This window comes from Mixophyes fleayi, chromosome 2, assembly GCF_038048845.1.
Source record: "Mixophyes fleayi isolate aMixFle1 chromosome 2, aMixFle1.hap1, whole genome shotgun sequence".
Classification (NCBI taxonomy): domain Eukaryota; kingdom Metazoa; phylum Chordata; class Amphibia; order Anura; family Limnodynastidae; genus Mixophyes; species Mixophyes fleayi.
The window spans coordinates 232606969-232628920 of NC_134403.1; the positions used below are offsets into that span (position 1 = coordinate 232606969).

Below are 21952 nucleotides of genomic sequence, written 5' to 3' on the forward strand. Positions count from 1 at the left end.
ATCGTCCATCTACTGCTGATCCGCTCTCCACGCCTTCCTGTGTCCCGCTGGTCTCTACCCTCCTGTCAGCATTGGATTCGTATCTCATCAGCTACTCCTCTGCTAGATCATCTCCATTCTCCTGGGTCCTCCATGAGTCCAGTTCCACGTTCTGCTGATTCCTGTGGATTCGTGTCCCTGTTGGTCTACCTACCTGTGCGCTGCACCTACTAGACCCCTGCCTCATCCATCCAGGGACTTCTCATCCTGCCGGCCTCCTGCCGCTCAGGTATCGCTGCACTCCTATCTGACTGACTGCTTCTGAACCACGGTATGCATACTTCTCATTGACTGTGCTGGTGTATTGCATATCTTGCTGGACTGTGTTGGTTCTCCTCTGGAGTCTGCTATCCGCTGAGTCTATTGCCATCATTGACTGTGTTATCTTGTGCTGGATTACTTCAAGAGACTTCCTATATTTGCAGACCTGTTCAGTCATTTATATATATTGTGCATATTACTGTGGATCGTGTTTAAGGTGCCCGTGTACATCCTGTGTTGCAGTCTCTCCCCGTACACCTCCTCACATATATATTCAGTGGTACAACTTGCTGAAGGCAGACCACTGATCCCTGTTTCCCGTCTCACCTGTTCCAATATCCTCTCACATAGCAGTGGTACAACTTGCTATCGCAGACCACTGACTACCCGGATACCTCCACTTGGATTCCATTCCTTCACTCAGACAGCGGTACCACTTGCTATCCGCAGACCGCTGACTCTCATCACCTCCTCATTTCTGTTGGACATTCCTCCTCACTATAGCAGTGGTACAACTTGCTATCGCAGACCACTGACTACCTTCACATGCCCTTGTCCATACAGTTCCTCGTGTATTATTACCTCCATATTACCAGTGCTGCTAGTCATAGACTTTCCTGAGCATCTCATCATCTACCATTGCCTGTTCCGTGATCACCCTGCTACCAGAGTACTCTATTACCATCTATATTGCTCTGGTAAGCCTACCACCTGGTGATCCCTGGGTAAAGACTCCTAGTGCCCGTGACACTTAGCTCTAGAGAAGGGGTGGGCATGGATAAGCGGAAACTGGGGGGCAGCATGGTAGCGTAGTGGTTAGCACTTCTGCCTTACAGCACTGGGGTCATGAGTTCAATTCCCTGCCCATGGCCTTATCTGTGAGGAGTTTGTATGTTCTCCCCGGTTTCCTCCCACACTCCAAAAACATACTGGAAGGTTAATTGGCTGCTAACAAATTGATCCTAGTCTGTCTGTCTGTGTGTATGTTAGGAAAATTAGACTGTAAGCCCCAATGGGGCAGGGACTGATGTGAGTGAGCACTGCGGAATTAGTGGCGCTATATAAATTAATGGTGATGATGATGATGAGTGGACTAACCGCCTAAGGGATCCTCCCTGAGCAGACCGCTATGATGACCCTGCATGTGAGCTGCCAGGCGAATCTCCACCTGTTTGAGGTGGGGAAAAGCTCCCTGCATGGGGGGGGGGTAACTACCGGGAAAAACTACAGATGAGGTAGGTGCCACCCATGTATGTGGCGTAACTTATCTATGAAGCACATTCATTGCAGGCCCATACTGCTGATACCCTGTCTCCGTTTTATGCCAGCCTGCCATTTGCGCGTGAGGAAAGGTTTGGGGAGGGGGGAACTGACTATATGGTAAACCACCTGCGTCCTGTGAAAATAATAAGGGAGACCCCCTTTTCCAAGTGTGCAACCGGATATGTAGGTAGACTAACAAGCCACATTCCCCATGGCCTGGCCATGCCCACTACCGACCTGAGAAGGAAACCTTTGATTGGGTAAGGCATGAGGCACCTGCACTGGCCGCACAGTATTACTTAAGACTGAATTAGAAACATTACCTGGTGGAGTAAGCCCGACCAATGACATAAGAGGGGGGGGGGACGCTACTGGGCCTGCCTCCCTGGGGCTGCACCTGTCTAATGGCCCCTCTTTCATATGTGGGGCTACTTCTAACACGCTGGCCACCTATGCTCACAGAGCCTTGTACACTGGAGATTACTAGCAGCTGACCACTCATCCGCCCCTCACTTATCTAAGACTGAGCACATGCAGGAGAAGAAGACCTTCTCCTCACTGTGCACTGTCTGGCCTAGTCAGAAGAAGCAGCATCGGAGTCGGTCAGCAGAGCCGCCCCCTCCGGCGCATGCGCACGCCCGCAGCGGGGAGACCGTCTAACTCTCTCTCTTCCCCGCTCAGCTGCCACTACTGGAGCCCGACTCCCCTTACGAATCCCCCAGTGCGCAGGACAACTACGGGCGCTGGGAGGCAACGCCACAGCCACTGCAGTGGTGGAGGAGGGGAGAATACTGCGAGGGGGAGACACAGATCCCTCGGTAACTCCAGAGGAGACAGGGGCACTTATACTCAGTCGGGACATCTCCAGAGCACAAATTAGGATAAAAAAGATGGGAAGGATGGAAAATAAAATGGGGAAAAAAGGGGAAAGAGGATAAGAAACGTTGGAAAGTGTAAAGAGAAAAAAGGGGGAAAAGAGCTAAGGCAAAAATGATAGAACTATCTATGTATAGCAAATATACACTGAAATTAGCAACACTACAGCAAGACACATCTATCCCACAGGATTTCTGCGATGGAAGAGACCTCAGCATCCTTTGCGTGAGAATATATGGGCACACAAACCCAACCACTCCCACAGGATTCTATTGGCCGGAGATATCTAACAACTTAACCCTTAATAGGTAAGTGCTTTGTATTTAAACATGCGGATAAGTTTAAGGTCGTTTGGCTTGGGCCTCACTTCACATTCTGGAACTAATTGAATGTATGTAGTATACATTGATTATGGTATTTTCTAAGGTTCTTCGTGTAAAATGTTTCACTAAAATTCCTGAACAGACAAATCCTCCTTTTAACCATAATGTGGGCTGCACTGCAGAACTACATCACAGCAAGTTACAGTAAGTAAATTTTTCTGAGCTTCTCCATTCCCTAGCAGGAACCCCAGGGGCTACACCGTGCAGCCATTTCTCCCATGGTTCCTCTAGTTGATCTCCCAGCCCTAGTTAAAAACTAAAGGAGTGGTGTGAGCTGAAGGACCAATCACAAGCCGCAATCAAGAATTTGGGGCTTGTGATTGGCCTTTCCGCTTCTACACCACATTGGTTTTTGGCCAGGGTTTAATTTACAGGTTCTGAAGGGATATGTTTAGTAAAGTTGATTGCATATTTGATAGTGCAGTTTTAAATTCACAAACTGCACCCCTGTCTTATATAATAAAAGTAGTAGGGTCTACTGTAACCCTCCTTTTCCCTCATTGTCAGCTGCAGTGCCAGCAACATTTTAGTCGAAATTCAGTAACAATAAGCAAAATTTGATTCAAACTATCCCTGAATAAGCAGGCTTTTTGTATTTACAGACTGCTTACATTTTGTATAATCATTCATTCATAACAAGTGTTGATTTTCATACTTATTATGTAATTCTACAGCTGTTAAAACAGACATTCTCAAGTATGGTCATAGAATTCGCACAGAGGTTATGGAATTGTGTACTCTGAGAATAACCTAAGTATTAGTTTGATCATCTGAGGCTCCACTCTAGTAAATGACTAAAAGTGTGGAATGGATATAAAATGAGCTGTGATCTAATTTTAGAAGAAGGGAAATAAAACAAATCATAGTAAACAGTCACAAACACATTTACCATATTATTGGCTATTGTGTTTTTTCTTCATTGAAAAAAGTAAAACAATAACTTCCACCCAACCCTGCAAAAATAAAATAAAATCCAGACGCAGCAATGGCTATAACAATGAATATTTATTCACCTCTATGATTGCAACATAAATGTCCCTTATTCCATTTTTGTTGCATTCAGGATCAGTCTGTACTGACATTACATTTAACATAAATGTTGATGAATCTCCATGATTACAACTCTTAACATGGAATCTGCCACAATACTAGCTGCAGAAGACAGGTGACAGTGTGCCATTAACATTGATAACTACACATTCTTTTTCTTACTGCAATCTGCACTTTGCTAAAGATCGGGTAAATTATAACTAAGAGAATTCACTTGTGTGCTGCCTACCAATTTTTGCATGAACAAAATTGGAATTTTATTTCTCTGCAGGTTCTTCAAAGAGTCCTATTTTGTTTAATTGTTTATCAACATTGTTTTAGCACAGGGCACAAAAATGGAACCAGAGAAACTCCAGCTGTGCTCAGTTGGCTGGTGCCCAGATGTTTATGGGGTTTGGCAACTACTACAAATGTTTTATCTGCAATTTCTCAAGAGTTGTTAGTCCTCAACCGTCATGAGCAAATAGAGGACTCCTAAGCACACATGAACTTCTCAGGCTTTTGGTGCCTCTTTACCTCTGCGACCATACTCTACTAACAGTAGAGCCTATACATTGAAATTTGACTAATTCATTGGGCACGATTCATAACCAAGTTTGACTTCATTTTAACTTACCGGTGTGACAGGATGGACCTCATATGCCACTCTGTCCATGTGTTGCTGGTGACCGGCTGGGCTTGCCTTGCCATCATCCCCTTTCTTTACCCCAAATTGTGCCCCTCTTAACTGCAGTAGGAGGGACCTGCTGCTACACTAGGCTCCATTACCGACACCTAGGTATGCTTCCTTTTGGGTAAATTTCACTGCTATGGTACCCCCTTACTGGGCCCCTGGGCTGGTACACCTGACCTCTTGCCTTCAGATCAGGGTTGCTGTGATTGGTTCCCCCTGGCTTATCACACTGGCAAGAGCTGCAGCTAGCGAGCAGAGTGTTGGCACTGGATGCTGGGTCCCAACCTGAGAACAGCCAGATAATGGATTAAAATGGTCTAATCTGTGGTCTCAGGAATTTACAGGTATGTAGGTTTTAAAGCAGTAATGTTTTATTAGCTCAAACCGTCCTAATAAGGACAATTAAACTAGTTTGTGGTACTAGTGATCTCCAGAAAGTACAGGTGGAATAATGATAATACATAACATGGTCAGGGAGTTTTTATACAGATTTACACAGATACCCTGGCAGGAGGTAATCTAGCCTCTTGCCCCTCTAACCGATCCAGGTGCTTCATTCAGCCTGCACATAAATCAGCCTGGAGGAGTTTAACACCTTTTTACATTGCTGTTAACGGTATCACAATGTCTGAGGTTTTTTACTGAATGTTTACCATCAGGATATAACATTTTCTCTAATCTTGCTTTTAACGCAATTTAACTTGCAAAATTCACATTAATCTGTGATCACTTGCATCCTGAGTCTTACACACATAAGAAGTCTACCAGCCAGTCTAATTACCCCTCCTGTGTTTTCAGGCTCAGCAGACGGGTTGGTCATTCAGCGTTAATAAGGTCTAATTAGCATGAGATTACCTGACTCCAGACAGTTTCAAAAACACATCCCCTCCACACATATGCTTATTTGGGATTTACTATTTGCAAGTTACAAAACCAAAACATGACATACTGTCAATACCTCAGAAATAAGTACATTTCTAATACACTATCAAAAATCAGTAAATTTGCAATTATATAAATTGGCGCACAAGCTAATAATGCAAATATATTTATACGATAAGTTATTTATAAGTGATTCAGCCACAACCAGTCTGGATCCTGCAGTGTCCAAGTCAACACATTCTCCAAGCAGTTCTACCCTGAATGCCCCGTTATGAAGGATGAAGCCACTATACCTCCAGGCTTGATTCTGGGAATAAAACCAAAGAAAAAACAAGCAGAGAAAAATATCTCATATTGTATATGTTACCAGCTGCATGGCAATAACCCGGCGCTCGGTATATCCCATATTGTATCTGGTACCAGCTGCATGGGAATATAAATGCCCATATATGTATACAAAACAAAAAAGACAGTTGTCAGCACTTATCCTTAACACTGCATATCTGTGTGCATCTAGCAAAATGAAAACATGAGGTATTAGTTCATATTTTGATCAAAACATTTAAACCTGCATCCCAGTGTCAAGGGCACCTCATTATATGCTGGTCCTACACTGAACTATATGCTTTAAACACCATTAAAATCAGATGCACTCACCTCCCAGGTATAGGGGTTTACATCTAGCAAGGGCTGGCTTGTGAGCCACACCCAAATGTGTCTTAAATAGATGGACAGCTGCTATGACAACAACGCAGTATTTTGAAACAAAACCAGAGAAAAAACAAGTCCGTGCTCAAAACATCCCATATTATAAACGATGCCAGCTGCATGGCAATAAGCATGCGCTCGATGAATGTATCCCATACTGTATATGGTACCAGCTGAGTGGATCCTGGTTGAAACGGCAGCACTGTCCAAAGTGCCCAAGACACCAAAAGTATAGAGGTGTGTTCTTTCTGGCTGACAGCTAGAAGTTCTGCAATAGGAACATGACTCGTGACTGGCAGGGCATCATGGTTTCAGGAAAGCAATGGATTTGGTCCTCCAGGATTTCTGGTGGTTGATTTTTCCTGCACTACCTTTCCCTTCCTTTTTCACAGAGACTATGGACCCTCTATGGATTTCATCACCAACCTCATATCTCTAACTTCACTTAGCCTCTTCTATACCTTTAACTACTTCGAATAATTGACACAAGACCTGAGTGTTGCAAATTAAAGAACTTTATTCAAATATGGTGGTGGAGAAAGTGCAGTGAGTACGACTTTCACCAGGCAACCAGGAATTCCCAGAATCAACCAAGGGACAACTGCCAAAAAATGCGGACTCTCACCCTGGGCACACATATCTTCCTCCGGGACATCTGTCCTGGGCACTACTGAAACAGCAACCCCTCTGGGTTAAAGGAACGCACCCACAAGTCTACCCACGAGGCAGTACTTTGACTGAGAGTATAACTGACTACTCCAAGAGAGGCAGGTTCAGTGTGCACACTACTGTACTATGCGCCCTACCACTGGGCGCCGACTGCACTGCTTTTTCCGGCAACTCTCCATCCATTATTTCCACCAACACGTCCATGAATACCAGGTATTGTACATCGTTCCCGAACAACCTACCTCTGCCCAGAGGCACCATATATCAGTCAACCAAGGTGGTGGGTGGGCAACACCCCAAACTCCAGAGAGTTATTTTCTCTCAGCCCATCCTGCTTATACACTATCTCACCTCCCCTGTGACATAAGATGGGCGTACCTCCCCCAGTTAAACTTTTGACCCCAATGGACTAACTAAAGTCTAGAGACACAGCCTACAGATTTTATTATCCTTCTTGCTTGAAAAATATTCTGATAACTCTAAACCCGACATCAAAGAAATAAAGACTTACTGTAGAACACCCAAACAACATTTCCGACAGGTCTGATATAAATTCAAAATACAGAAAATGCCAGTCAGTGGTGATTGCCGTCACTTAAAATTGCCAAAGTGAGACTGCCGGTTTTAAGGGGGCAATGGCAGGAGCCAGCGCATAACCCTAAACATAACTAAAACCCTTAGATTAGATTATAGAGGTGGCGGGTCCTGCCATTGCCCTTTTAATACCGGCAATCTCACTGTGGTTATTTTAAGTGATGTGAGTCTTCAGTACTTGCATTTTCTGTATTCAGAATTTATATCAGACCTGTCAGAAATGTTGTTTTGGTGATTCATGACAAGTCTCTATTTCTTTGATGTTGGGCTTAGAGTAATTGGAATTTATTTGTAGCTATAGTCACTGTCGGTAATGTCTGAATTGGATTAATCACTACCACCCTACAGAAGAAGCAGCAGTAGTGACTAAAGATGGTTGTAGCTAACCGAAAAAAGGTTTTGCAGATCAGAGGAGACAGAATGGGCCAGTTTTCTAGGTGGGCAATAAATTGTGACTCTCCAAATGGGAAACATTGTGAGAATCCCCTGCAATACTAGCTACAAATGACAGGTAGCAGTGAACCGTCAACACTGACATCTGTACATTCTTTTTCAGTTACTGCAATCAGCACTATGTAAAAGGGAAATTTAATTAGGACTAAGAGTGCTCATCTGTATCTTTGAACAAACAAAATTGGAATTTTGTTTCTATGCTGGTGCTTCAAAGAGTCTTGTTTTGTTTACATGTTTATCAACTTCTACTTCATCCCTCACATTTCTATCTTCTCCAATCCATCGACTTTAACTTTATCCCTCTCGGCCTGTTCTCTCTCAGCTTAGGCTTCCCCAGACATGGTGTATCTCTTATAGCTAAGTCAAGCTGTTCTCTCCTTGGGGCCATTAGCATTGTGAGAACTGGAAGGTATACACAGTTTGTGGTGATCAGACTTGAGATATTGCTGATATTTTCTGGTAAAAGCTGTAATGGAAGTAATATTAGGAAAATTATCTTTGATGAATTGCCAATAATAAGCAAATTCCAGAAAAAATACATAGGATTGTTCTTCCTTTTTTAGGATACATTTGAAAGCTGAATTCACAAATAATGTATCCTATGAATGGAGCCTTCTACTGTTGAAACACATTTCATGTGTTTGACCATGATTTTCACGATGACATTGAAAAACTGATTTCACACAAAGAAAAGCATGAAACTAGTTCTGAAGAACAAATCAAAATATTATCTAGGTAGACAACAAGAAGGTCATAGAGATAAGCCTGAATAATTTCATTATAAAATGTTGAAAGACTGCTAGACATTGCATATGTCAAAAAGCATAATGTTCATAGTGGCTATATCATGTATTGAAGTTGTTCTTCCACTCATCCCCATCATTAATACAGATGAGATTGTATGGGCCCAATAGAACTAGTTTAGAGAAGCGTGTTATTATATGAATTTGATTAAGCAGTTTTTTTTACTAAAGCAAAATAATAACAGAGATTTACAAATAGTTGGCAAAATAGGTTATATTCCAGTCCTGCTTGTCCTGCTGTATCTAAATATAAACTGATTGACTTATGGTCCAGTTTAGATAAGATTCAAAGTCATTGTCCATAAACACATCATATAACATAACATATAAACATCTAAACTAAAGTGTTTTTAATGCTTACAGTATATATGATTTATAATGGAGTAGGGAAGAACAGATTGACTCAAAATATAAAGTATAACAAGAGAACAGAACAACATTTGCTCACTTAAACTTATAAGAAAACAACAATCTATCCATGGAGTTGTATTTCAAGAATTCAGACCTTTAAATTGTGAGGAGATGTATACAGTGTTTTCAGATAAACTGCTAATTTGGAAGTTGGCAGAAGTTGTGTAAGTTTTCCCCAACATTGAAATAAAGCCAGCGTCAGGAGTTCTTTACTATGTGTTGTCTTTGACCAATCCATTTAAAAAAGATATAGTATTCTGGTATCACAAAACGGGGTCTTAGTTGCACTTACCATGTCTGCTGTTGTCATCTCACGGCTATTTGGGTCCCTCCTAGTGGCTTTCAGAACGCCTGACCAGCACATCTTCATTTGTAGACAAACACATACTGTTTGTTCTGCTGAATGGGCGCAACCATCTTGGATTCAGTCAGGTGAATTTTCCAGACCAGTCAGATTCAGCAGCTGTGACCACATGATCTGTGCAACCAATAGCTATTAGGGACACCCTATTCAAACTAGAGCTGTTCACTGACCCTCGTGTTTTAGTTTTGGTTTTGGATCTGGATTAGCTTTGTGCTTTGGCTTTGGTTTTGGCAAAACTGCCCTCGCATATTTTGGTTTTGGTTTTGGATCCCAATTTTGTTCTAAAACCCTATTTTTTGATACTACTAAACAAACATACTTCCAATGTCTCATCCATGCTCAGGCTTCTAACCCCAAATGCCTTTTTAACATATTTAAATAATTATTATTTTGCTAAAATCACATAATTTGGCTCTTTTTTATCCCTACATTATTATTAACCTCAATAACATTAATTTTCAATCATTTCCAGTCAATTTTTGTCAAGTCACAAGAACACTGCTACCTCTCCTGTTTCTGTGTGAGCAATGGCACTGAGCAATGTCACTGGAGATTGACAAGAGCACTGCTAACCCTGTTTCTGTGTGAGCAATGGCGCTGGATCTCCTGGGGAGGGAGGTACTTATGAAATCCAAAACCCGTGAGATCCGACAAAGCAACAATGGTGTTTTGCCTCGATTCAGATCCGAGGATGCGCAAAAGTAACGAGTCGGTTCCCTAAGTTCGAGTGGGCTTGGTTTTCAGAAAGCCGAGTCTGAGCATCTCTAATTTAAACCTACTGCTGAGATATGCTCATTGCCAGAACAGCACACTTTCTCTCCTGAGGATAGTTCTTGGCTCAAGTTGTTTCCAGCACTGTTCCTGAATATCCTGCATTTCCAAGTGATCATCTTTCTGAAACACATCCTACGCTTTCTACAGTTTTCAACTTTCTGCAAATACTTTGCATTTTCCAGCAGCTCATCTTCCTGCAAGAAGTCTGCATTCCTCAAGGGTGCAGAACTTTACATCATCTTGTGCTAATTCTGCAGTGCTCAGGGTTTTTTCACCAGTCTTGTAGCTTGGGCTGGTTCTGAGTCTCTGAGGCTCAGTTCCAGTTCTGTGTATCTGTGTGTGAGTTCCAGGTCTGTGGCTGTCTCCCAGCCTTGAGTTCTCTGTTCCTAGTCACAGTTCTGAGTTTTTGATTCCAGTTCCAGCTTATTTTGTTTTGAATTTTTGTTTGTGCGCATTCTGAGTACTTAGTAGTGGGTTCCAGTTCAGTGTGGGCTATGTTACAGATATGCTGTACGGTCATTGTCAGAAGACTTCTTCTAAATATTACTATGTTAATCCAGTAGGTCCTTTTGACTAACTATTGGCAAACTTGCACAACACTACTTTAATGTAAGCAGCTTTGTTTCCTTTGAGAGTCCTCACTGCTCTCCTGAGCTGACAGGGGCTACTTGTGAGCATCACATACAACGCTTATTACGATGTGTTTCTTGACATCTGGGGGTATATTTACTAAACTGCGGGTTTGAAAAAGTGGAGATGTTGCCTATAGCAACCAATCAGAATCTAGTTATCATTTATTTAGCACATTCTACAAAATGACAGCTAGAATCTGGTTTCTATAGGCAACATCTCCACTTTTTCAAACCCGCAGTTTAGTAAACCTAGCCCCTGGTCTTTTATGAGCTGTCAGTGTTTTACCACCCGGGAGAGTTTGTATTTCATGTTTGTTGTCAAATGATTTTGCATTGCTGTACTGCACTACGCAATTTTTAGATTTTTTTATTGGCTTTATATAAGTGAGCGAGTGTGTTTTAGCTAGACCTTTGTTTTAGAATGTAAGATGTTATTTTCTTTTTTTGTATGTACAGTTAAACGCTAAATAAAAATATTTGATTTTTAAAAAAGAGGCTTTATGTGAAGATCTAGTGGTATCCAATACAAGTTACCAGCAAACCTTGAATCCAAGAAGACCATGGTAGAAGGTTAGAAGACCATTGTAGGTAAGGACATTTCAGAATGTGAAATGAAAATTGGAGGTGTGACTTTAGAAGAGACTGAACTGATTGGAGAGCTAGCACAAGTACATCCTGTATAGGATGTATTCTCCAAAACAACCTAGGCCTTTGTGTTTGTCAATTGCAGGGGCTTTGGTAAAGGGGTCCTTGGTGCCATAGTACACAATCAAGAGATCATCTGCACAGGTTCCTCTGCAGGAACAACTAGATGTTTCTTGGAGTTTGGTGCCAATTGGAAGGACTCCTGCTCCATGAAAATAATTTAAATTTTATAACAAAGAATGATGAGACCACCTTCCATGGCTTCATTAATTCACCCAAGCTTTTAAGACAATGTAGAAAACAGTTTGGTGTACTGTCCAACAGACATGCCGCTCCTATCATAAGTCTAACAGATGTTCTGAGGCCTATTTTATCCAACCAAGCGTGTCTTGCTGAACAAGATCATCTCGTTCCCATAAGGGTCTGTTATAGCTAGGATTTTGCCAATTAGTATGAAATAAAAGGTCATAAGCCAAAAATCCAAACATGAGCTTCTTTATTTAGGCATGCAGCATAGGTGTAGCATTCTAACAAGAATCTGAACAACAATTAATGCATTTACACAGTCTTATATACCTTTCTTGTTACTGGGCAGATTTTAAGTACACACCCTGTCCTGGGACCCCCACCCTTTACTGAGTTTTACCTTGCAGGAGTCAAGAGTACATCTGGTTTCTCTTGTAACTTGGTACAACCAGGTACAGGAGCATGTCTTATCCTCCTCTTTGTTAGAAACCGACTTGAGCAGATAATTCCTTCTGCATATTATTAACTCTGTAAACATAAGCATATGTACATATTTATTATTTGAATTCATACAAGCTCCATAAAATTCAAACAGGTGAGGCCTAAAGAGCTTTAGCAGAGGGGAGGTAAATGATATACCCCCCTTGTATGCTCTGAGATGACAGGGCTGAAGCTTAAACTAGATTGCATAATATGTGAAGAAACCTCAACTTGACAAGAGGATGATGGATTACAGAGAGAAGCAGCTAAGGGAGCAAGCCTGGCAATGGCAGGTGTATGAAAAAAACATGTCTTAAGTGAGTCCAAACAGGTGGAAAGTCCTTGAAAAAAATACACAATGTAGTTCTATGTTACCTCCTGTTTTTCCACTTGATCCTAATAGTCAAAGTTGATAACAGGAATTTGGTGCGGTGTTCATGGTCAAATAAAACTGTCACGGGCATAGTTAGTGGCCCCACCTTACTGCTATTAGTTGTTACTCACTCACCTTCAATTCCTGGTCTTCCACAGCAACTGCAAATAAATAATGGGCTTTACTTTAAGATACCCACAGGTCGTGTCCCCCAGACAAACCCACTAGGCAGCAGATGACAGTACATGGACCACAGGACAATGCACAGAGCAACCAGACTGCACTGATCAGAAACAGACCAGGTCAGTACTGGATGGTCTATATACTTTATAAGCTATTCTAATTTTCACTGTATAATAGTCTCTTATGCAGTGTTATCTTTTACAGTACTACACAGTTTGCCTTGCATTTTCACATCTTTGCATGTTTTGTGTGCTCCCCTTAACTGCAGATGTATTTCTTGGAAATCCCAACTGTTACAAGTTGATGCTCCAAGTGCTGGAAAGTCTAACAGTTAGGCAAAAAATCTTGCTTTGTTTGCATGTACAGTAAAGCCAGAGTTCGGTATAGTGTAAATTGCAATTGTGGCCCTCTACGCTAGAGCTAAGGGCGTGCACGCCCCTGAAGGTAGTCACATCTCCAGTCTTGCCTGTTAACAGGTGTATATTTTGTGGTTACTCGATCCCTTGTATAAAGATATGAGCCGATGATCATCATCATCAGCTCTTGTTTTTAGTAGTAAGAAACAAAAAAACAGGGAAAAACATAGCCTAAACCTACCTACAATTGAACCATGCACCAGTGCTTATAGCCTGGTGTGGGTACATTTACTGTGGAGGGACAAGCAGCAATGTAGGGTGCTCTCACAAAAGTTGTTACCAGCAGTGTGGGCTCCTCCTTTAACTTTAGTAGGTGGCACTACTGGTCCCAGCAAGCCCCAGCAGCCACAATGCAAGAACATCCTGGTGCTCGTAGAACTACTGGTTAGAAAATATTTTAATATAAATACCCATGCCCTCGGTGCCTTCTTTATTTTATTGTTAAACCCATAGGAATCTTCTGTCTTCTGCTCTTCTATTCATAAGGATCTTCATCATATAGTCTTCTATTCATAGCTTTCTTCATCTTCTTCTTCTTTATGGTTCGCAGTTCAATCATGGGCAGTGGAAAATAAAAGTGTATTTAAAAAATGTAAAACCTTTATGCATTAAGTGCTTTAAAAACTTTTTAAAATAGTTTTGTTTTATAGTAGTCATCGTGATTTGGTGAAAACAGAGCAAGTATAGTGGTGATACAATAACTGCTGCGATACTTGTTAAATATACTTTCCCATGCAAAAGACTTCAAATACTGGCAATTTTTTCTACTGGTAGAGTAAGCCCTTTGATGAATTGGGCAAAGCAAAAATTAGCTCTATTTGCAAGCATGATAAATAAGCAAAGGGTGTTAACTAGGCAAACCAAGAAATGGCAATTGAAAAAGATTTGTATCAAGCGCTAAGGACAGTCGGTAGGACATATACTGTATGTAGACAAGCTGTTAAAATAAACAAACTTTACTTGATATTCTCTCATTAAACAAATAGATATGATAGAAAAGGAAGATACTTATGCATGTAAAATTCAGGGTTATAGGCGAATAACGCCCAAGGAACTTGTGGTACGGTGAAGGCAGGGTGTAGGATCTCTGGGTAATGTGGTCCTGCAAGTGGGGAAACCGATCCTTGGTGGTCACCGTCAGCTAAGGAACTCGTGGTTTCTTTATTTTTTTTTATTTTTTTGATTTATGTTTGGAATCAAACCACAAGTTCCTTAGCTAATGGTGACCAACAAGGTTCCTACACCCTGCCTCCACCGTACCGCAAGTACCTTCGACATTATTCGCCTATAACCCTGAACTATATTTTTTTGATTTTTTTTTTGATTTATGTTTGGAACGGATTTGTCTTTTATTCCGGAAAACACCAGCCTAGACTCTTTATGGTGGAATAGGAGAGTCAACCCATGGTTTTTAGGCAGAATGTACCAATTGGGATATCTTTCATCTGTGCCCTGCCAATCGATGCATCACATTTATGTTGATTTATTTGGTCTATATTGATTTATGTTGATTATGTTCACATGCATATGTATCTTCCTTTTGTATCATATATATTTGTTTAATAAGAGAATATCAAGTAAAGTTTGTTTATTTTAACAGCTTGTCCACATACAGTATATGTCCTACCGACTGTCCTTAGCGCTTGATACAAATCCTTTTCAATTTATACCTCTAACAAGTTTGGATCACCTTGTTATATAGCTAGCAGCTTGGACAGGACACTAGACTTCTCATTTATGTCCAGTGCGCATATCACAATTTTTCGATTTTAAACCAAAAAATGTGCTCTTCTTTTGCATGGAGTCATAGAGCCTGATTCACCAAGGAACGTATCTGCCAATTTTGTGCGTATCGCCTGCAAAATCACTCTGTGCATGCCCAGAACCGAGAGTCTGTGAAAGCAACCTTGTCCACTGCGTCCGCAAACACACATACTGCAGCCTACGATTTCGAGGAGTGAATTGGGCGGGGAAGGGGCGTTTTTCCATAGTCAATGTACAGTAGGGGCATGCCAAACTGAAGCGTACACAGCAATGTCCAAATGCAGCTCTGAGCATCTCAGTTACTTATTTTTTGCCGTATATGTCTTGCTCCAGCTGAGAGGGAAGTCCTGACCAGTAGTGTTGACAGTCTTGAATACAACTATAACATGTGTCTTGTCGAAGTCAGCAAATTGGATAAAGTCATTTCAATTAAAATCGAGCAAACTTGGTTGTCTTTGTCTGAAAAGATGCGTACGGTACGCTACAGCGTAAAAGGGCACGCTACAGCGTAAAAGGGCGTACGCAGCTGCAACACGTGGCAGCAACAGTATTTAGCCTTTTACATACATTTGCACAAACACGCATACTTGTAAAATAGTACACATTAATGGTAGTTGCAACACATAGTCATTTATGTCGAAATATAGTAGTATTTATGTTATATATTATAAGTTATATGCACATTAGTGAAATATATGGAACAGGTTGAAGGAATCATATCATGTGTGGTATCATAATAAACCTCTTAACATTTGCTACTGTTTGGTTCACTCTGCGAAGGAATCGCAGAGTGCATACACAAGTTATAAATGATAGGGAATTATGAACTACTTAAGACTAAGGAATCTTGGCGGGAAGAGCAGCGTATACCCCCTGGAGAGATGACCCCCTCCTTTGGATTCTTTAGGATGAACTAGCCAATGATTGACAACCCCTTGGACCTTCCTGAAACCTGGACCAATAGAAGCAAGCTATACCATCTTCATTGTTTTACTGTATTCCTGTGTGCATATAAGCAGCAGCTTCTCATCTAGTGTTCAGACATCTTGTCCCCAGACTTCAGGATTGAATGACTGTACACTGGATCCAGAGCGCCTGCGATAAGTACCGGCTGTACTTATTATTATTTCGCTTGAATATATTTTGCTACTTTAATTGAATAAATCTTTGTGCGTTGGAAACACAAATCGAGATTCGACAATCGTTATTGGTTAGCGACAATACGCACTTAACAGTCTGCAATCACGAGTAACTGTATAAATGTATTTTATGTTCAATGGACATTAGCAACATTCTACTAAATGTAGTGCATAGAATTTTTTATTTTTTTAAAAAAAATCCCTTTTTTTTAAAAAAAAAAAAAAAAAATGTTTTATCATTAATGCCTATATTATTAAAAGGTGACATTAATTCAATATTTTTTTTGACTTTCCAGTACGTTATTTTGCGAATTTATAACCCACACGCGAATTCAAAAGCGCACATATCTTGAGATCTGGGGTCATGAGTTCAATTCCCGACCATGGCCTTATCTGTGAGGAGTTTGTACGTTCTCCCCGTGTTTGCGTGGGTTTCCTCCGGGTACTCTGGTCTCCTCCCACACTCCAAAAACATACTGGTAGGTTAATTGGCTGTTAACAAAATTGACTCTTGTTTGAATGTCTGTGTGTGTGTGTGTGTGTGTGTCTGTACAGCGCTACAAAATTAGTGGCGCTATATAAATAAATGGTGATGATGATGATGATCTGTGCCTTGCTGAATTTGGGCGTACGCAAAGCCTAAATAGGTGGGTATAATACTGAACACGAGTTGTACTGAGAATACTGTACATTTGGATTTAAACATTTTATGATATGAATGTGGAGTTTGAAACCTTACAATGTTTGTTATTCTTTGTACTTTTGATATTTGTTTGGATTAAAGTCTCTATTGAATTCTTATGGTATATTTATCTTTCTACATAGTATCTGACAGAAGTGTATTATATCCACAATCTCTTCATTTTTGTTTGTGAAGGTTTTCGAAAGATAATTTAAAACTGATTTAATGGTATTGGGAAATCCACTTACCAGGGGCGGCACTGACACCTTACATAATCAGGCCCGGCGCTCCCATTAGGCAAGGTTAGGCACTTGCCTAAGGCACCGGGCTCTGGAGGGCGCCTGGACGGCGCCACAGAATGGTAAATGACTTTAAAACTGGTGACCATACCTGTCACGGCCGCCGCACAGCATTCAGATGCACGGGGAGGGGGGAAGAGGCTATTGCTGACCACCGCCGCCTCTCTGCTCCCTCTCCTCCCCTCCACTCACTAGTGTCAGTGAGTGGAGGGGAGGAGACGGAGCAGAGAGGCGGCGGTGGTGAGACAAGGTAAGGAAAGACGGGGTGAGGGGGGAGGAGGGCGCCGATTTTTGTGGGGGGGTGGGGGTCGGGGGGCGCAGATTTTGTAAAAATGCCTAGGGCGCCATGGACCCTAGCACCGGCCCTGTGCATAATACATAAAAATAGGGAGCGCAGAGTTCTCCCCCCAAAAAATCATAATATAGACCCCATTTACTGTATGTATGCATAAGGCATGTTGTCCATAATGCTTTCAGTCTCCTTTTACTATGTTTCTTGAGCAGGGCTGGCATCATACTTGATAAGCATTGAAATGTTGTAAACTAGATACATGTGCACAAAAATGTTTTACAAATATGAATGGAGAACTAGACACAATAGTATATAATGAGCATGTTTCTCTTTTCTTTTCTATGACACCTCCCCTTTACATTATTTATATTTCTTCATTCTCTTTTTAATCCTCATATTTTACCCTGCACACCATCCTCTAACTCCTGCAGTACTGGTTTCCATGACAACAAGTACTGTCAGAACTGCTAAATAGAAAAGAAATGCTGAGCCTGTGCTAGGTCAGGTGAGGGATTTGACATCAAACAGCTTGACAGGAATAGTACTACAGTTCCCATCATGCAGTAGAGTCCATTTAATTAAGGCATTTTAATGCAATAAAACATAAATGTATATTCTGTTCAGATGGAGGGTATTTGCAGTGACCTTTTCATTTTGGCTAATAATAACGATATGCTGCTCTTTGTATGTACAAATTACAGGATATTTGAAAATTGCATTGATCAAAAAAAATTATATCTTTTAAGAGCTATGAACAGTTTACGCGTCATTTTTTGTAGTCTGTATGCATTTTCTTCCTGTTTTTCTGATTCAATGAAGGCAAGCTTATAAAGGAAAACTCATAGTGGATTAAGTAGAAACCAAGGACGGATGGCCATAAAGCCTAGAGCCTTTTCCCGGAGGCCACCTGATGTTTCTTTGGTGAGTTTAAAAAAAACAAATCCTAGCCCCTCCCCCCCAGACCGAGTGTCCCTCCCTCCCTCCTCCAATCTCCGTAGTGCTTGATGTCACATGGGACGTGCACCATGTGACAGGTGACGTCCCATGTGAGCAGACAGAGGAATCTCCAGCAGCTCTGTTATACTGTGTGTGTGTGTGTGTGTGTGTGTGTGTGTGTGTGTGTATGTGTGTGTTTGTGTGTGAGAAAAAGAGAGAGATAAAGAAAGAAGGAGGGCTGTTATACTGTATGTGTGTGAGAGAGATTTGGGGTCAAGCTATAATGTATGTGTGTGATTGAAAGTGGGGGGGCTGCTATGCTGTGTGATTGATTGAAAATGGGGTGCCTGCTATGCTCTGTGTGTGATTGAAAGTGGGGGGGTCTGCTATGCTGTGTGTGTGTGATTGATTGAAAGTGGGGGGGACAGCTATGCTCTGTGTGTGTGATTGATTGAAGGTGGGGGCCTGCTATGCTCTGTGTGTGTAATTGATTGATTGATTGATTGAAAGTGGGGGGCCTGCTATGCTCTGTGTGTGTGATTGATTGAAAGTGGCGGGGCCTGCTATGGTCTGTGTGTGTGAGAAGGGGGGCTGCTATACTCTGTGTGTGTGAGAGAGAAGGGGGGCTGCTATACTGTAGGTGTGTGTGTGAGAGAGAAGGGGGGCTGCTATACTGTGTGTGTGAGAGAAGGGGAGGGGGGCCCTGCCAGAGCCGGATTTAGACCTTATGGGGCCCTAGGCAAGATATTGGTTTGGGCCCCCCTACCCTCCCTCCCTGAAACAATCCATAGCACTATATTTTTTTTTAGCATAACATATACTCCTATAGTTAAGTACAAGGGTTAACTATGTGCCGCCGCACATCACGCTGCTCCTCCTGCATCACCATGCGGCCCCTCATTACTGTCCCTCTCATCACACTGTGCCCTCCTTTATCATTACACTGCATCACACTGTGGTCCCAGCAGTTAAAGAATAATGTCAATGGACCCCATATTTTGTCAAAGGATCTAGCAGGATTTTTAATTATACTGGTCATATACTCCATACGATGAATATTAGGTGTTCGAAATGGTAGTTTAGAAGTGGCGGTATGAAAAATGTAATGGCAATGTAAACAAGTGAATGGAATTTTATTATTTTACAATGAAGGCAGTATGAGAAGTAGCGGTATGGCCTACTACCATATACACCCCACTTCCACCACTACTTACCTTTCAATTCACACAAATTGTACTTTATCTTTAGCTAAACTTAGGTATTAATCATAATTAACTAGAGATGAGCGGGCTCGGATTTCCGAAATCCGATCTCGCGAGACTCGGATGTCATAAGTTCAGCGCTAGCGGCCGCCATCTTCATTTTGGCTGCGATCACTCGTGAGAGAGTTTGCAGTTAGGGAGCTCCTGTCCTTGTTTTAATATTAGTGGTACTTTTGTGCTTTGTCCAGTGCTCTGTTCTGCTGAGTCCAGTGGTGCTTTGTCCAGTGCTCTGTCCTGCTGAGTCCAGTGGTGCTGTGTCCTGTGCTCTGTCCTGCTGAGTCCAGTGGTGCTGCCTGTGTCCTGTGCTCTGTCCTGCTGAGTCCAGTGGTGCTGCCTGTGTCCTGTGCTCTATTCTGCTAAAAAATAAATTAAAAATTATACAAAAATTAAAAAATTCTAAAAAAATTATCCAAAAATAATTGTAAAAAAATGTAAAAAAAATATTTTAAAAATACTAGGTACTGCTGTATAACTCCAGTCCAGTGGTACTCTCCTGTGCCGCAGATAATTTGTAAAGGCTTTGCCGAGTGTTTGTGGTTTAGGGGTACGCTCTCTTGTGCTGCATATAATGGAGTACAAAAATTTGGAGGATAAAGTAAAGTAGGGATAAAGTAGGGAAAGATCAACACCCACTTCCTCCTCCTAATGCTGAAGCTGCTGCCACTAGTCATGACATAGATGATGAAATGCCATCAATGTCGTCTGGCAAGGGCGATGCCCAATCTCCTAGAGGGCATGTAAAATCCAAAAACCCAAAGTTCACTAAAATTAGCAAAAAAAATAAATTGAAAACATCTGAGGAGAAACGTAAACTTGCCAATATGCCATTTACGACACAGAGTGGCAAGGAACGGCTTAGGCCCTGGCCCGTGTTCAGGACTAGTGGTTCAGCTTCACCCAAGGATCTAAGCCCTCCTCCTCCCCCCCCTCCAAAAAATTTAAAAGAGTTATGCTGTCAGCAACAACACAGCAAACAACTCTGCCTTCTAAGCAGATGACATCACAAATCCCCAAGGCGAGTCCAAGGGTGTTGGTGGTTGCGAAGCCTGACCTTCCCATCACTATACGGGAAGAGGTGGCTCCTTCCACCATTTGCAGCACGCCCTCTGCATATGCTGGAAGGATGACCCACAGTGTAGGTCCAGATTTGGATAATCAAGGTGTCAAGGAGGCTATTGATGTAGCTGGCGTTGTGGAGGAACTTGACGAGGAGGATGCTGATGTGGTTATCATAAATGAGCCACCAGGGGGGGAAACAGTTGTTGTCCATGGGATGAAAAAGCCCATCGTCATGCCTGGTCAGAAGACCAAAAAATCCACCTCTTCTGTCTGGAGTTATTTTTATCCGAATCCGGACAACAAATGTATGGCCATATGTAGATTATGTAAAGCTCAACTAAGCAGGGGTAAGGATCTTGGCCACTTAGGGACATCCTAACTTATACGTCACCTGAAAAACCTTCATAATTCCGTGTTTAGTTCAGGACCTGTGGCTAGGACCGTCAGCAGTCCAGGGACACCTAAATCCCTTGGTCCTGTTGGATACATACCACCAACACCCTCCTCGTCAACTTCCTCCACGATCTCCATCAGATTTAGTCCTGCAGGCCATGTCACCAGCCAGACAGAGTCCTCTTCAATACGGGATTCATCCGAGGAATCCTGCAGCGATACGCCTACTACTGCCACTGCTGCTGTTGCTGCTGGTAGTCTGTCATCTTCCCAGAGGGGAAGTTGTAAGACCGCTATGTCTTTCACCAAACAATTGATCGTCCAACAGTCATTTGCCATAAGCACCAAGTACGACACTAGTCATCCTATGGCAAAGCGGATAACTGCGTCAATAACAGCAATGTTGGTGTTAGATGTGCGGCCGGTGTCCGCCATCAGTGGAGTGGGATTTAGACGGTTGATGGAGGTATTGTGTCCCCGGTACCAAATCCCGTCGAGATTCCACTTCACTAGGCAGGCGATACCAAAGATGTACAGAGAAGTAAGAACAAGTGTCCTCAGTGCTCTGAAAAATGCGGTTGTACCCACTGTCCACTTAACCACGGATATGTGGACAAGTGGTTCAGAGCAAACGAAGGACTATATGACTGTGACAGCCCACTGGGTAGATGAATCGCCTTCCGCAGCAACAGCAGCAGCTGCATCAGTAGCAGCATCTCCACAACGGCTGCTCGTGCCAAGGCAGGCAACATTGTGTATCACAGGTTTTAATAAGAGGCACAACGCTGACAACCTCTTAGAGAAACTGGGGGAAATCATCTCACAGTGGCTTACCCCACTTAGACTCTCCTGGGGATTTGTGGTGTCAGACAATGCCAGTAACATTGTGCGGGCATTACATATGGGCAATTTCCAGCACGTGCCATGTTTTGCCCACACCATTAATTT

At 42.2% G+C, this 21952-nt stretch overlaps 1 long non-coding RNA gene across 1 annotated transcript in view; it reads left to right on the top strand.

The window, feature by feature from the left end:
- LOC142140316 (uncharacterized) overlaps nucleotides 1-21952 on the top strand; it is a 131744-nt gene that overhangs the window by 76796 nt on the left and 32996 nt on the right. Inside the window, exons 2-4 of the long non-coding RNA XR_012688397.1 lie at nucleotides 2629-2747; nucleotides 12771-12881; nucleotides 16378-16560. This is a non-coding gene — a long non-coding RNA (uncharacterized LOC142140316). The remainder of the gene's footprint in view (nucleotides 1-2628; nucleotides 2748-12770; nucleotides 12882-16377; nucleotides 16561-21952) is intronic.